Below are 16,588 nucleotides of genomic sequence, written 5' to 3'. Positions count from 1 at the left end.
CACAGCCAGGTCTTAAGTGGTTACTGGAGCCCATAGACATCTACAACGTAAATGCGCCACCCACCTTGCGATATAAGTTCTAAGGTCTCAAGTATAGTTACAACGGCTGCCCTGCCCTTCAAACCGAAACGCATTACTGTTTCACGGTAGAAATAGGTGGAGTGGTGGTACCTAACCGCGCGGTCTCACAAGAGGTCCTACCACCAGTAAGATTAATTTTTTTATTAAGTAATTGTAAGTAATTGATTAAGTTTACGATTACAAAACCGATGGTAATACATAATATTATATGAACACATATTGAACTTTCTGATGTCTTGACGAGGGCTAAAACTATTTAGAAATATACAACACAGAAACAAAAAAAAAAGCATTTTCCCTCCGTTTATCGTTCGATTTCCCTTTTTCCTTTAGTAGCTATTGAAGATGTTTACCTGATATAAATATTCTTTAGAGAACTAACGGTTTTTTCTTTAGGCGGCGATTTCTACCAGTCTTTTTTTTTTTTTTTTTTTTTTTATGATTGAAAGTTTACTGGTGGCCCGAAGGCCTTTCCAGTTTCACCAGGACAGGTGGGCGAGCAAAGGCTCAGCCAAGAGGGGTGGGATTTGCTAACAACTGCCCGAGCGCCTCCGAAGGAGACCTAACAACTCAAGAGCAATTGTTTCGCGAATGAATCTACTACCGGATCGGAATCGCGACCCGCTGAGAAGATCCGGCGAGAAACTCAGCGGGCTGATGCATGGGTTAGGTTGCACGTCGACCTCTTTGTCGAGTTCGACGAGTACGGTTACCGGGGTCCCTAAGCCTGCCCCTAGTATTAGAGCTGAAGGCATCTAATGCAAAGGTTATTGGATCTGATGGATCCGTAAGGACGTGTCTAGGGCGTCGACGGTGACTGGCTCCTGCATGATCAGGATTCGGGGAGTAGTCAGCGGCGGCAACGATAAGGCGATTATCATGACGCATAGCCTTATCGAAGTATCGTTCCGACGCTGACTTCATGTATTTCCGAATTGATTCGAGGCCCAGGTCGTCGTGTAGGTCAACGTTCCTCACGAACCACGGAGCCCCGACAGCTAACCTGCAAAAGCGGGATTGTAGGGATTGGAGGGTGTCTATGTGTGTGCGGGCCGCGTGAGCGAACACCACACTCGCGTAAGTCATGACGGGCCTTATGCAAGTTTTGTAAAGTGTCACCTTGTTCCGAAGGGACATTTTACTCCGCTTACAGATCATGGGGTAGAGTCTACCGAGAATAAACGCGGCACGGTCACGGACTGATTTTATATGCGGGCGGAATGTCATCGATGCATCCAGGGTAACGCCCAGGTACTTGACCTTCCTGGCCCAGGGTATGGGTTGTCTAAAGAGAGTAATCGGGGGTGTGAGATTCCTCCTCCTAATCCGGGAGGAAATCCGTGTGGAGCTTCCCCTCTGAAATAGCACCGCAGTACTTTTCGCTGGGTTGATGTCTATGCGCCATTTTCGGAACCACTGTCCTAGGGCTAGGGCTGCGCTCTGAAGCTTCTTCGCGATTAGGGACTTATTTCTACTAGAATAGTAAACAGTCGTGTCGTCGGCGAATAAAGCTAAATGGGTCGGCGGCGACCGGGGAATATCGTTGACGAATAAGCTAAATAGGAGGGGTGAGAGGACAGAGCCTTGCGGGACTCCAGCTGTGAGAGGTCGTGGGGGTTCTACCAGTCATCTCCTAACACGAGCCAAAGAAATTTCTATTTACGGTTACTAAACAGCAAAAACACTTATCAAACATCATCTTTATGGACAAAGTGAATTTTCCACAGCACTTGTTAACTTCAATATCTCAAACAGTAACGCCACTTTGACGAGAACAGAGAGATAAGTATCTTCATTGAAAAATCTATTCAGAGCTAAAAAAAAAAAGAACGGAACCAATTACACGCGTTCAAACTTTTTTTTCTAGTTAAATAGGCAAAAAAAAAAGTTGCAAACTCCGAATAATCTCTCCTTTTAACGCTCAAACAATCAAAGGGACTTACTTCCTCGATCATTACATTCGAAGGCTTCGTTCGATCGCGCTAATTCACTCGACAAGAATACGTACGCACAAAAAAAAAAAATACAATTTTATTTGAAACGTAACGTTCGGAAATAAGTACGATAAAAGGTCATGTAACAGATTCATTGTCTTGATTGCTCTCTGTATCGGAATCTTGTGATGTACATGTACGTAGGTACATATAGGTATGTCGCTACATTCTTTTTCACATAAATGAATCTCAATATTCGAAGGGCTCAATAAGTTTGGGGTAATGTGTTGAAGGGTGGGGCAGCCGTTGTGACAATACTGAGACTTTAGAACTACATCTCAAGGTGTGTGGCGCATTTACGTTGTAGATGTCTATGGGCTCCAGTTACCACTTAACACCAGGTGGGCTGTGAGCTCGCCCACAAACCTAAGCAATTAGTATATTAATATTAAATATATACTAGTGGTCCCGCAGTAGTCGAGATTCGACTATAATTAATTGTAATTATAAGTTTAAACATTATTAAGGTTCTATTGTCAAAGATTTAATAGACTTTATATTCACAGATTTCGCCAAGACCACATTATAGACAAATAATATTAAAGATAAATAATAGTAACTTCTTCTCAATTTGACCCCAGACTTTAAGCAATAACAAAATTTTAACAATAAATAGAGTTTATATATGTGTGTGTTTGTCAAATACATGGTAGTGTGTGTAATATTTTCTTATTGATTTAATGTATTAATAACGCATGATTTTAAAAAAATATTAACATTCTGCACTCCTTCTCTATATTCTCTCTATAAGTGTGGGAAATTTCATATTCCTTCGTCCGCGCAATTGTCGTAAAAAGAGGTAGAAAGTTTTTTGCTTCACGTATTAATATATAGATATGACAGATAGGCAGGTTCCATGGTGTTTTAAAATGATGATGATGTATTTATAGTAGAATAGTGGGGTAATTCGTTCATTAATTTTCCTGAATAACGTCTTTATGCAATTGTTGACTTGCGTTGGGCTTATAAACGTTAACGCAGTTTACATTAAGTCATTAATTAATATCAGTTAAATAAATAGCAGGTTGGCGTCGATATATATGAGCAATGAATGAAAGAATATTTTTAGTCATAATACAAATCAGAAGTACGTACTTAAGATCTTTTGTAAGCTTCGATAATTAAAATTGTTCATCATGACCGTACGCGTTATGAGTTTATTGTTTTCCGAAATGTATAATAACTTTTGGTCAAATAATTCTACAATTTACTTGTTTCATTATAAATTTTAAAACATTTATTTTGTGTTTCCGCAGCGTTCCGGAAATAACAGAAAACATAATATTCTACATAATAATATAACATACAAACATAATTAATTAGCGACCCGCCCTCGCTTCGCTTCGGAAACTGTAATTTATTATTGATTTCTTCACTATTTAATGGATGTTATTATACATATAAACCTTCCTCTTTAATCACTCTCCCTATTTAAAAAAACCGCATCAAAATCCGTTGCGTAGTTTTAAAGATTTAAGCATACATAGGGATATAGGGACAGAGAAAGCGACTTTGTTTTATACTGTGTAGTGACAGTGATGCATATTGCTTAATGGTTTCAAACTATATTTGATTTCCACTTACTGTGTGCCACAATATTGTGTAATTTTATCGTCGTTCAGACAGCAAACACACCGAAATTACCTGAAAAGATAAATAAAACACTTTAACGAAATTTGCTTCAACAAAACGCTCGCATGCGAAAGATTCACGGGAAATGAAAAAGATGAAGAGACAGGCATTTTTATCGTAAAAAATAACAAGAGTTTTAAAAACATGTGTTTTAAAAACAAACACAGCGATAGGAATCTTGTTTCTCGTTTATCACACTTGAAAAATTGTGTCGGCGGTGAGAAAATGAAATTGATATATCCAGTACATAAGCATTTCAAATGTTTATACAATACAATTTTTTTTGTGTAATGAAAGGGTTTATATTGTGAGCCCGCTTGTATGGTACTAACGTACTGCGTGTTTTTACCGCGAAACAGTCATGAATTAAAGGGTTAATTGGAACATCAAAATCATGGTTTATTTAATATAAAGAAAGTCGTCGATAAACCACGTTTGGCTGTGATTTATAAATTCTGTATCATTAAATCTATTGTATAATAATATATATTTACTTATAATATTATATAAAAAAACAGCCAATAACGCAGCGAGGAGGACGACGAGGAAGAAGAAGAGGCACTACTCACGCACAGTAACACACGCTGGGGTTCTCTACATCATTTAGTTATTTTCTATTCTTTCTTTTTTTCACATAAAATATCATTAAATTTTTGGGGTATAGATATCTTTTTTCCTGTGGGAAACGGGACGAGATATTTATCAAAGCCGACACAAGTCGAGGAAGAAAAACCATAAAAATAATTAATTAATTTACTGGTGGTAGGACCTCTTCTGAGTCCCCGCGGCTGGGTACCACCACCCTGCCTATTTCTGCCGGAAAGCAGTAATGCGTTTCGGTTTGAAGGGTGGGGTAGCCGTTGTAACTATACTTGAGACCTTAGAACTTATATCTCAAGGTGGGTGGCGCATTTACGTTGTAGATGTCTATGGGCTCCAGTAACCACTTAACACCAGGTGGGCTGTGAGCTCGTCCACCCATCTAAGCAATAAATAAAAAGCTCGAATTCTGACAAAAGTCGTGCCGATGGGAATGTTTAAATTTTATACAAACGTACGTATGTACATATTATTTCTTTAGTTGTCTCCGGCTGTAACACCCTTAGTAATATTCAACTTATATTTTTACTAAGGTATTATGTATATGTACATATTTATTATTATTATTTTTCGCATTACAGCTAGAATTTTGAATGCAAGGTAAGTCAATACCCCTTTAGGAATAAAGACGATAGGAAGATTTTCCGCCGAGCCGGTGATATTGCTCGGTAGACCGACAGTCCGAATGTTGTTGTTCGGAACTTGTATACATGAAAGCTTATCTTGAATATGTCGTAAGCGGGATTCCGGCATCCGTCAAATATCCTGTGTTCTGGTGATGGCTATCACCACACCCCAAAACATTACCCCGCTTCGACGGTATGATCAAAACATTGGCTATGTAATCATAATCGAAAAACCTTTCGAATCCAAATTATTATTCTAGCACTTTTTCAATTCACATTTCATCTGCAGATATTTAAAAAAAGAAATCTCTCGTCAATCGAATCTTTTCATATTTTATAAATCCAACCGACCTTCGTTTCGGTTGAATGCTTGTCTAACTCGCCTCAACGAACTAAGCTTAATCGAAAACATTTAATTTTTTTAAACGTTCTCCGTTCCCTTTACGCAATGGAATTCCGTAAACGTCCGCTGCAATACATTGACCATTGAAATATTATGGAACCCCGGTAACCGTACTCGTCGAACTCGACAAAGAGGTCGACGTGCAACCTAACCCATGCATCAGCCCGCTGAGTTTCTCGCCGGATCTTCTCAGTGGGTCGCGATTCCGATCTGGTAGTAGATTCATTCGCGAAGCAATTGCTCTTGAGTTGTTAGGTCTCCTTCGGAGGCGCTCGGGCAGTTGTCAGCAAATCCCACCCCTCCTGGCTGAGCCTTTGCTCGCCCACCTGTCCTGGTGAAGCTGGAAAGGCCTCCGGGCCAACAGTAATCTTTCAATCATAAAAAAAATACCATTTCTTTTTCTGTGTCTAGACTTTCATTATAAATAAAGAAACGCACGTTCCCGAGACGGCTTTCAAGGGCCAGACGTATGAATTATTGCAGAAAATTAACTTCGAATTGTTCTCGAGAAATTGCTATCTAGCAATTTTCTTTTTTGACGAAACTAAAATTACGAATGAATGTATGCAGCATTGATAAGCTTATTCATTTATAATCTGTAGAAGATTTGATCAGTCGCGATTTCAACTGTCGTAAACAGCTTGATGTATGTATTACGGCGCGATGATAACGATGATATATTTATTATTTGTGATTTTTTTTTATTAGAAACCTTAACGATTGAAAACAAAACCTTATTCTCTAGGATTTTAGTAATCTTGTAAATAGAACAATAAACATTCAGAGCAGAGTTTCAAAACATCCACCACTGGCACTAGTGGCCGGTTTAATTATAATATTGTATATAAGCATATCGTTGACCGCTACGTAAGTACACGCAAATAACTTGGCATCGCAAATTTGTTTCTCTGCAGACGATATTTCTAATTTATATTTTCCATGTTAATTGGTAATATGGAAACGTATTCAACGCAAGGGAGTCTCCCTGCGGCGTCTAGGGAGCGCGGCTTCCGTCTAATCACAGCTGACCTGGATAGGGGGTCTTTGTTCTGTCGAGAATGAGAGCTGCACGCGGAGCTAATTGCGCGGCCGCCACCGACCTCTGGTGTGTCGCTTAGCAACAGAGAAACTATTACATGGTGCGTTTTTATCAGAGCATCGACTACTACACGTAGAGGGGATATCAATATCAGGACAACACATCTTCTTCTATATTGTTCCCTCACGATCCCGACCACATGTGACGTTCTTCCACTGTGTTCGATCATGGGTGGCATGACCGCATGGTACAGACTACCACCAAGTGATTCTCTTACTAGATCTGACCATCTGGCTACGAGTTACGATACATAAATTAATTTTATTTATTTATTGCTTAGATGGGTGGACGAGCTCACAGCCCACCTGGTGTTTAATGGTTACTGGAGCCCATAGACATCTACAACGTAAATGCGCCACCCACCTTGAGATATGAGTTCTAAGTTCTCAGTATACTTAAAACGGCTGCCCCAACCTTCAAACCGAAACGCATTACTGCTTCATGGCAGAAATAGGTAGGGTGGTGGTATCTACACGCGCGGACTCACAAGAGGTCCTACCACCAGTAAAAGATCACTGTATTACATATTAATTACATGATCGCATTTTTAAATTATGAGTTGAGTTCATCTCTAAGTGTATTATGTCACACATTAATACAAATAAATGAAATATCGAGTGTATAGTGTAGTTAAATATTATTTATTACTAGCTGACCCGGCAGAATTCGTAGTGCCTCAATCGATAAATAAAAGACACATCAAGGGGACACATCAAAGGAAAAACAAAATTGTTTGTTTTTTTATATAATTCCGAGCTTTTTTATATTTTCTCACATTTTAAACCTTCCCTGGACTTCCACGAATAATTCAAGACCAAAATTAGCCAAATCGGTCCAGCCGTTCTCGAGTTTTAGCGAAACTAACGAACGGCAATTCATTTTTATATATAGAGACTAGCTGACCCGTCAAACATTGTTTTGCCATATATAAGATTTCTAGCGAATTTCTAATGTAGAAAAAAAAATATAACTTATTGTAAGTGTGTAAGGATGTGGTAAATGAGTGAAAGAGGTATGTAGTGCTGTGAACGATGAGGGAATATATAATAAAAATAACAAAACCTCATTCAACCACATAATACCTCATTATAACAAAAAAAAAGTCCAAATAAAAAAAAAATGTTAGGGGTGGACAACCCTAATCACTTAGGGGTATGAAAAATAGATAGTAGCCGATTCTCAGGGTTACTGAATATGCATAAAAAAATTCATGAGAATCGGTCCAGCGGTTTCGGAGGAGTATGGGAACGAACATTGTGACACGAGAATTTTATATATTAGATAATAATAATAGGTCTGGGACAATTTACCAGTTTATCGCTCAATACGAAAGACAGGTCACCGTCAGAATCGAATATTAGTTAAAACTTTCTCATATTCATTAGAGGGGTTTTATGTGAACGTTGAATAATATATTAGAATTTATGTAACTTGTTGGCTGAGTTTCAGGAGTTAGGAGGTAAATAGGGTTGCGTAATCTTGGAATATCGCTTCTGAAAATTTAATATAGAAGTAGTTACAGAGACCTCAAACCTTATGTCAAGGTAATTCGGGAAACTCAAGTTGTGGTACCTATCTGTTCAGTGAACAGCTGCACCGAGAAGAGATCTATCCTGCCTATTTCTGCCGTGAAGCAGTAATGCGTTTCGGTTTGAAGGGTGGGGCAGCCGTTGTAACTATACTTGAGACCTAAGAACTTATATCTCAAGGTGGGTGGCGCATTTACGTCGTAGATATCTATGGGCTCCAGTAACCACTTAACACCAGGTGGGCGGTGAGCTCGTCCACCCATCTAAGCAATAAAAAAGAAAATCGTTCTTTATTCTTCTTTTATATTGTACACACAGTTAATACAATACAATAATTGCGAAAAGTTATAAAATGGCGAGCTTAACTCAACAATTGAGTTATCTACCAGCTAACCGTTCTTAAAGAGGGAAAGCTTTACATAAATGAGCAGAAGATCGTTCCCTAAACTAAATGTAAAATACTGTTATAATTATTCCGAATATACTACATTTCCTATACGTGATATTCTGCGTAAATTTATTTATTATTAATTTGACGTAGACGGATTCGTAGGATACCACCGGCAAGATAATAAAATTGGTAACCTAAATATATTTTCCTGGTAATGGAGGCATCATAAATAGCGGTTTAAGGTCGACAACAGTGTGTGACCTTCTCTAAAAACGGGCTCGGAAAGGACGAAACACATCCTATATTGATAGCGTGGAATGTGTGAAGTTTTAATTTAAATTCAGTGACATTTAATAATATTTATTAAGAGGGCGTTTTTACCGAATAATACACATAGCGCCTGGCGGTTTCACTACATTTAAATTTGTGAATTTATAAAGAACTAGCTGTACCCGTCCGCTTCGCTGGGCATTTAAAATTAACATTATTATTTCTCACCCCCACAAAGATTCTCATCATTAACACCCTCGCAACTGGTGTAGGGAGTCCCACACTCATATAAATATTAACCTATCCATTAAGTACATGTATTTTCTACATAAATACCAAGTCTCAAGTCAAGGGGATGCATAGTTCAGTAGTTATAACGGAACATCCGTAAAAAAACCCTGTAGATTATTTATATATTAGTATAGAAGTATAGGTGAAATACATTTTATCGGGTCAAGGAGTTGTTTGTGTTACTGTTACTTGTGTCTGTGGTCCATATACCACCAGTCGATTTATAAATCTGTTGGTACGTAAAACCACGAACCAGCAAACATACTCAAACATCAAATATACAGTAAATATACTCAGTTTCAGCAGTCAACTGAGTGTGTCGCCGGATCTCCGCAGTGAGTCGAAATTTCGATCGGTACGCGGTGGTAGCTTCAGCGAAGCACTGCCCTTGTTAGGCTAGTGTTAGCAAAGTCACCAGGTTGAGCCTCGTAAGCTCGGCTTACAAGTCCGTGAAATTAGGATAGCCCCTCGGGATTACTAGCATACAGCTGCCGTGGACATGTCTTTTACTACGCTAAAAAGCATGGTTTAATCTAAGCTACAAACTATTTTTGTGCCATTTTTACGTGATCGCGTAATCAACAGCATACCATAAAAACTTTTATATTTACAATACTAGTGTAGATAATTAAGACTTTAAGATATAATAAAACAAACCTGGATTGGCAACTTGTAACATCAAAATATTAACTTCAATGCAAGTTAGTTATTGTTACTGGTGGTAGGACGACTTGTGAGTCTGCACGGGTAAGTACCACTACCCTGCCTATTTCTGCCGTAAAGCAGTGCAATGCGTTTCGGCTTGAAGGGCGGGGCAGCCGTTGTAACCATACCGAGACCTTAGAACTTATATCTCAAGGTGGGTGGCGCATTTACGTTGTAGATGTCTATGGGCTCCAGTAACCACTTAACACCAGGTGGGCTGTGAGCTCGTCCACCCATCTAAGCAATAAAAAAAATGTTTATATTCCCTTTATCCCAACTGAGAGCCTAGGAAGCCGGCTGCAAGGATATTAAGGAAAATTCTCAGACGTCTATTATATAATACAAAGATAATGGACTGCGACTTGTTGTGTTATGTAGTACCTATTTTGGTTTAACGTACAAATCTAAAACTAAACGTATTTAATAAGTTTTATATTGCCCCTTCAACGTATATGGGTACTTGACGTACAGAGAGAGAAATTAATTTTGCCCGAGAACGTATTCAAAAGCTATGAAACTCATGACCGAATGAAAATATGATTTGAAAACTGTAAGCGGGTTTCTGAGTTATCGTAAATTACTTTCATTGACTCGGAGGTGCTTTTCTCATTTTTTTATTATATTATAATTTTGCCTACCTATACGTGCCGCCTCACAAGATATACCCTAACAGCAGTAAAAGTCTTAGCATCAAAAATTTTAGTCACGATAACTAATTATGAAAATATATTTTTTTCGAGGACTAGAAATTTCTTCCCCGTATCCCAAAACGCATGTGACTTTTCACAATAATCACATGAAGCAACGTTAATCTTATGCAATATCCATAAAATGCTCAACACAAATTATAAAGGTCGCTTATCAGGCCAACAACGGCCTTACATTTTTACTGGTGGTAAGACCTTTTGTGAGTCCGCACGGGTAGGTACCACCGCTCCGCCTATTTCTGCCGTGAAGCAGTAATGCGTTTCGGTTTGAATAGTGGGGCAGCCGTTGTAACTATACTGAGACCTTAGAACTTATATCTCAAGGTGTGTGGCGCATTTACGTTGTAGATGTCTATGGGTTCCAGTAACCACTTAACACCAGGTGGGCTGTGAGCTCGTCCACACATCTAGGCAATAATTTTTTTTTAAAAAAGACGGTCCATCAACACCATGAGCCGTATTAGCTCGCCACGTTTCGGAAACTTGGAGGAATAGAGCACACGGATATCGTCCTACCCTCGTCTGCTTGTCAATTATTTACTGGAAAAATAACTGCGAACAGGTGACGCGGGTACGAGACCGCAGCGCTACGAAACCCTTTCGAAACGTGAAATTTTTAATTACAACTTAACGAATCTCGGGAGAAAACGCTCCGGTTGAATTTTAATTCAGAGTTCGTAATTACAGTTTTTATTAGCGTACGTTGCCTGAATTTTTTAAACCCAAACTGTCTCTCGCGTAAATGGAAGCGGTTTATCCAATTGAGCGTCCTTAGGTGCTGACGTCCCGCATCCTTAATGGACTTTCTTGGTTACTAGCGCTAAATATGAGGGACGTTCACATACCGGTTTTAGCTCACGGAACTTAAAGGCTTCGCGCGCGGAGTGTTTTATGTATATAAAAAACCCGACAACAGAGACGTACTGGTCTTCAAACTTTAATTCGAATAGAATTTATTTAGAGCTTTAAAGCGATTCAATCGAATCCAGCTCTTTTTTTTAATTTTAAGTACCTATTCTAGTGACCTCGAGGAGTCATAGTAGATTCACCGAGCGAGTAGGTGAGCTCACAGGGCTCTAATCTGGGGACGTTACTAGTATCAGCCCAAGCAAGAGCAGTGCTTCGCACAATCTACCGCCGGATCGAAGACCCACTGAGAAGATCCGGTGAGAAAATCAGTGGGCTGTGTCTATGAGTTAGTTTACTCGTCGAACCCGTCGCTTACGACGAAGGTTGACGGTGACCGGTGCCTGAGGTAGCTAAAAGTACCCATATCCAGCGATGAGAGCGTATTTATCATTTGTCCTCCAACTTGTTTTACAATGGGCATGTTTCGAGCATACCCGAATAGATCTCATGACTCATGGTGGACAACGGCATACCCAATTCTGATATGCACGAGGAACCATTAAAACACAAGTCTGTTAGTAAATCCCACCCCTCCTGACTGAGCCTTTGCTTGCCCACCTGCCCTGGTGAAACTGGAAAGGCAGTGGCGAACCAGTACCATTTTGCATTCCCATCGGATACTAAAACGTTTTATTAAAAACGTTCCATTCTCGTTCAAGAGCTGCTTCGACAATTCGTATCGTGGTCGGGATAGGACGGCGTGGCCAATCGCATATTTCGAGTGTTTCCGTGCGTACACAAAAACAAAAGAGGTTTTTATTTGTCGTTCACACACAATGGAAACGAAGAGGATTGTTTATTCGAGGGTGTGTTCGGAACGTGACTATAGTAGAGTTATTTTGTCGCTGCAGTTTGGGTCATAAAGCACAGCCGGGCTAGGGCGGTGAGCATGTTGCGCGGGCGCAACGCCATTATCGATAGAAACAAATGAGTCATCGAAGGCAATCATAGTATATATGAGTCGTCTATTATCAAAGGCGGCAATCTGTACATTTGGACAAAAAAATTTTATTGATATGTCAATACAGATTTATTTGAATATAATCGTCTCCTTCAAAGAATACGGTTCAAAACCTGCATTAAATAAAGGTTAATAGTTAACCTGTTATTTATCTAAGATGTCGTTCCGAAGAGTTTTGTGACTGCCAATGGAATACAAAGTCAATAATTCGTTTTTCTGATTTACCAATCATTGTCCAAAAGTCAGATTGCCGCCTTTGATAATAGTCGACTCATATGTCGAAGAGAAATTTGTTTTTGTGCATTCGTTCTCTGAATTTCTTTAGTGACACAATGGCTACTCCTTCGTTTTGTATCAAAACGGCACAATTTATTAAAAATAATATTTTGCCTGTTGGCATCAATATACCGGCACAAGCACGTGTTGTTATCAACAATGTTTTAATTTTTTTCACTGAAATGAAAATAGATCCTAAATACAAATTAATACAAAGTGTTAATTTCTGCCGTTCTCGTGAACTTGCTGCGGCGATATGTGGTGTGAGTGTTAGAACGGTCGACAAAATTAAAAATGAGTGTGTAAAGGGAGAAGTTAGCTCTCCACGAGAAAGCGTCAATCGGCCATGTACAGTAACTGCGTCAGACGACTTTGACAAAAGTGTAATTAAACAAATAGTGTCATCGGTTTATAGTCGATTCCGTTGTAATATCACAAGAACTTGAAAAATGCACTGAGATTTTAGTTGCACTAGAGAGAGAGGAATGCTTGGATCCGCATACAACTGACTCGGATTGTCTAATAAACCAGGCGTTTAGAACAATTCGAATACTTTAGGGAGATGCAAATATTTTACGTGCATTGCATTTGACACTATTACCCACACATAAAAGTGCTAAAAGGTATTTTTTTAAATTTATTAACGGCCACTAAGAACATATGTTCCGGATCCAGAATCTCCTTTTTTGATTCCCTTTATATTGAATATTTCTTGTCGGAATTCATGGAATGATCTAGTCATAGTAGTCGCATACAAAGCGGGGGTCGAGCCAAACAGAATTGTTCATAAAGTGATTGTGGAAAACAAATCGTGTCAAGGTTTCAGAAAACCTCATCGGCTCTCTATTTATATATTTAAAAACTTAATACTGCTTTTATGCAAGCTTTGTATGCGAGCGATTTAGCTATTTTTTCTTAAACGTTATTGTATTGTTCACTTTATTTTTATGATTAGAAAATCAAAAAAGTTAGCTCAAAAAAAAAAAGATGACGTATATTTTTTTAGTTTTGGATATGACATCTTTCAGGTCTAGATTATGACGAATTTATAATTACTTCAGACAAAAAGGTTAACAATGAAACAAGAAAGGTAATTGTAACTTAATTAACCTAAATTAAGTTGGCGGCGTGTTACAATATTTCAAACTAAACAGCGTAACGATATATGTATTCAGACATAGTCTAATGTTATATAACATAGACTCGGGTCCCAGACCGTTTGCCCTTTGACGGGCGTTTAATTAAATTCAGGTCTTGGTTTGGTCCAACAACACAAATGTGGCTTCCAGACCTCTGTTTATATCTCTATTTACTGTTTACGTTAGATACACAGAACGAGAAATCGTGAGAACTGTGTAGCAAGTTATTTAATTAAATTGATTTACAATTTTACTTTCTTCAATTGTAATTTTAATTATATAAATATTATTATTTAGTATGTATGGAAATGGTAGTGCAAGATAGAGGGGGAAAAGGTCGACCGAAGAAGACATGGATGGAGTGTGTGAATGACTATATGAGAGAGAGAGAAGTGAGTGTTGAAATGACGGCTGATAGAAGAGAATCGAATAGAAAAATTCGCTGTGCCGACCGCACCTAGTGGGATAAAGTGGAGAGAAAGAAGAAGAAATACTATTATTTAGTAGTAGTAGTAGTAAATATGTACTATATATATTATTGTTTGATCTACCCGTAGTTATAGCAATTGCAACAGCGCTCACACTGAAATGATTAAAATTAAAAATCACAATATAAACCCGTTACGTAATTTAATAATATTCGTTTCTTGTTGATTGTCGAGACGGGACAATGAATTCGCCACTCTTCTGGTGTTCAGTACCGCTCACCGCAGCTCAATTCGAGACATAAGATCGTGATCTCAAATAGATGTATAGTGCAACGAATGTCCCACTCTTCAAACCGGAACACACGCGTCACTGCGTCGTCTAAGCTCGCATCATTTAGCGCGTTTTCAAGAACAATTCTCACTATGAAGGAATAATAGTTTAATTAAAAAACTAAAGTAAAAAATAAACATAGTTTAATAATAATCAAACACGCAAAATGTATAAAATTTGCGTAATCAGATAGTACGTACGGCTTGTTGACAGCCAACGGCACGGTACGACTGCGGATCAGTCATGCGTCCTGCTTCGATAGTGGAACAGCCGTTACACATTAAAATTCGACCTTATGTCTACGGGAGGTCGGCGTCATCCACGTAGCGATATCGCCCGCTATGTCTAATTAAAACGCACCTTCATATTTTATTAAATCTTGACAGAAAAATAGAAGGTACACTTTATGGCACACCAGAACATAATTAACATTGATAATCAGTCAACTTCTTCTATATCGTTCCCTCACTACTGAGGATCGCGACCACTTGTTACGTTCTTCCACTGTGTTCGATCATGGGTGGCATGGACCGCATGCTACAGACTACCACCAAGTGCTTCTCTTATTAGATCTGGCCATCTGGCTGGTGTTCTGCGCACGGCGCGCTCGCCCTCTATGCGACCTGAAATCATGAGCTTCTCTAATTCATGTCTGGGAGACCGCATGATGTGTCCGATGAAGTTCATAACACGTTCACGGCAGACGGAAGAGAACCTTTTTCGGATGTTTAGCTTATAATGGACTCGTTAGTTCTCATGGAAGTCCTCGGTATTCGTAGCATGAATCGGTCAACAGGCAGGTATAATTTGTAAAATAAACGGTTTTATTGCTAAAAGTTTTCTTTACCCAAATCTTGGTTGATTCCTTGCATTAAAACTGTACCATGTACCCACTGAGAAGATCCGACGAGAAACTCAGTGGGTTGTGGTTTAAATTGCACGTCGACAAGAACACTGACCGGTTCTTGAAATGCTTAAAAGAAACCGAGAGAGAAAGAGACCGAGAATGGATCGGGAAAGCCCTACTACCCGTCTAGCACCTTAGGTTACCAACGAATAGGCAGACAAAGACAGACTTTCTATGGAATTAAAAAAAAAACGTATTGCATAAGCAGTAATTAAGTGGCTCGTTATACCTGTATTGAATACACGAACACGAGCCAATACAGTTTTCTAACGACATAGCTTCGGAAAGAAGACGGGAAAGTCCATTAGAGGTAGTAAGTACCACAAAAAATGGAGGCGACCGCATGGTGACCATATTATGCATTTAAATCGAATCCACGGCCGACGCCCGTATCCGAGTGTCAGAGCGCGTTGACCCACCGCAAGGGCCGGACGTGTCCGATATTAGTTACCGCTCGTAACGATAACATTACAACCGGTTCCACATTCTATTATTGTGATAATTGAAACGGCCAGCACGGTCAACATGTATAAACACGATAACAGTAACGCATTTGTAACTAAAACGCTAATATTTGATAGCGTCTCAAACAAATATGTAAACCGAAATGAACAACACAAAATCTTTACGATTCAATAGTTATATTGTTTGTTTGGCATACCTACTACTTCGCTTCATGTCCGTGACGACAAACAGCCAGTCTCATATTGCTCCAACTTTCTCTTTTGTTCTCATGTTTTTTTTTGTTCGTTCATACACTTTCTAATATCAAACGACAAGCTATTTACGAATATCATTTTACTTATTTGGCCACGAATTCATATCTTTTGATTTGATCACAGGGAATACGGTATAAATCTTTCGACATTCACTGGCTCCGAATGATATCGACAAGTTGAAATAGGAAACTATTACGTTATTTTTACTGTTGATAAACGGCTCTTTTTTGGATGGACGGAAGGAATCGCGGGTTTCCATCTGTACTGGAAAGAATTACCCGTTGTTATTCTAAGGCAAATTACACTTTGACCTGTATGCCCATTGGAGAGCAGCGGCATTCAATTAGGGTGCATAATTAAAGTACTTGTATGGTTTAATCTCGCGTTTTTTTATTGTCATTACATTATTTCGGTCCTTTTGAATATCTAACAGTTTTCGTAGTCACGGATAAATGTATACGAATATAGAATTATGGTGATTTAATCAAAACCGCTACACATCGAGGAGATCAGAAGTTCGTGGCACTTCAATCTTACAATCCTTTGGGCTATATGTCAGGTACTCTGGTTCTTCTGCGAATCTCCTCATT

At 38.9% G+C, this 16,588-nt stretch overlaps 1 protein-coding gene and 1 long non-coding RNA gene across 3 annotated transcripts in view; both read right to left on the bottom strand.

Annotated features, from left to right (window-relative positions):
- Positions 1 to 16,588, bottom strand: part of LOC101740818 (ubiquitin-like protein 3) — a 178,247-nt gene that overhangs the window by 79,881 nt on the left and 81,778 nt on the right. The gene's annotated exons all lie outside the window — the stretch shown is intronic.
- LOC134200118 (uncharacterized) overlaps positions 1 to 16,588 on the bottom strand; it is an 80,049-nt gene that overhangs the window by 24,845 nt on the left and 38,616 nt on the right. Inside the window, exon 3 of the long non-coding RNA XR_009974879.1 lies at positions 3,660 to 3,719. This is a non-coding gene — a long non-coding RNA (uncharacterized LOC134200118). The remainder of the gene's footprint in view (positions 1 to 3,659; positions 3,720 to 16,588) is intronic.

Source organism: Bombyx mori, chromosome 14, assembly GCF_030269925.1.
Source record: "Bombyx mori chromosome 14, ASM3026992v2".
Classification (NCBI taxonomy): Eukaryota; Metazoa; Arthropoda; class Insecta; order Lepidoptera; family Bombycidae; genus Bombyx; species Bombyx mori.
This window is presented reverse-complemented; position numbering and strand designations above follow the sequence as displayed.